Here is a 1036-nt window from a genome sequence, read left to right as displayed (position 1 = left end):
AAATCACAAGACAAGGAGAAAGACAGAGAAAACTACTTAGAACTCATGGGGAAGACACAACAAAACTCAGAATTTATATGTAAAAGCAAAGTCATACAAACTCCAACAAGTAATTAACACTTATCTCTAATTCCTCCCTAAGCAAACTCCTCGAAGTTCCTCTGAATCTCTTCTTTTCTTTACAGCACACAAAATTCTTCTTCGAAACGGCACCGAAGCGACAAGGAGGAAGAAATCTCTCACCTCCCTCAACTCTTAAAATTTGCTCGAAGAGTTCCTCACAATCTAACCCTAAAGTAAACTCTCTACACACTACTGGGGCTCTTGGACGCTGTTCTAACCTTCCAACTCCTCGAACTCTCTTTTAATTTTCAGTCAAAATCTTCTTTTAAAGATGTGGAAGAGTTTTCCAAAGAGTTGCCTAAGCATCCCTCTAAAAATCATCCACATTTAATGCACCTTTGGAAATAACCGCCGATCTTGCCGATCTCTCTGTTGGCGGCCTCGAGGGCGCCGTCGACGGGCCTTCTAAATTATTTGTCAGGAGTTTCGGGAAAATCTCTCCGTCGGCGTCGTTGGGCTCGCTGTCGGCGCCCTAGTTCAAATCTTCACATTTTAGTCCTTTTCGCTCCAAATTCGCTCATTTTTGCATCTTTTTGCTCCAATGACCATAATTCATCATATCTGCAACAAAACATCAAAAATACATTTCTTTAAAGTGCAATATCATAAAAAAATATGTAAAATAAGTATGAAAATCTCAATATATTTTTCTTTGGTCAAAATCCCCCAAACTTATTGCCTCATCCGGGCTAGACATTTCTTAAGCACTGCATAGAACTTGAGGAAAACATAGCTTTTCATGGAGATGATACTGCCCTACAAAATGCTTGGAGGCTATATGAATCTGCTCTTCAAATTTATGGTCAAGATAGGAATCTCTGGAAAGATTACTATTTCATGGAAATGAAGGTATGTTTCCTGTTTTTGTTTCATTTTATATTTTGACACATGCTACTTATAAATATATATATAT

This window comes from Phalaenopsis equestris, unplaced genomic scaffold, assembly GCF_001263595.1.
Source record: "Phalaenopsis equestris unplaced genomic scaffold, ASM126359v1 Scaffold000720, whole genome shotgun sequence".
Classification (NCBI taxonomy): domain Eukaryota; kingdom Viridiplantae; phylum Streptophyta; class Magnoliopsida; order Asparagales; family Orchidaceae; genus Phalaenopsis; species Phalaenopsis equestris.
Note: the sequence above shows the minus strand (reverse complement) of the source record.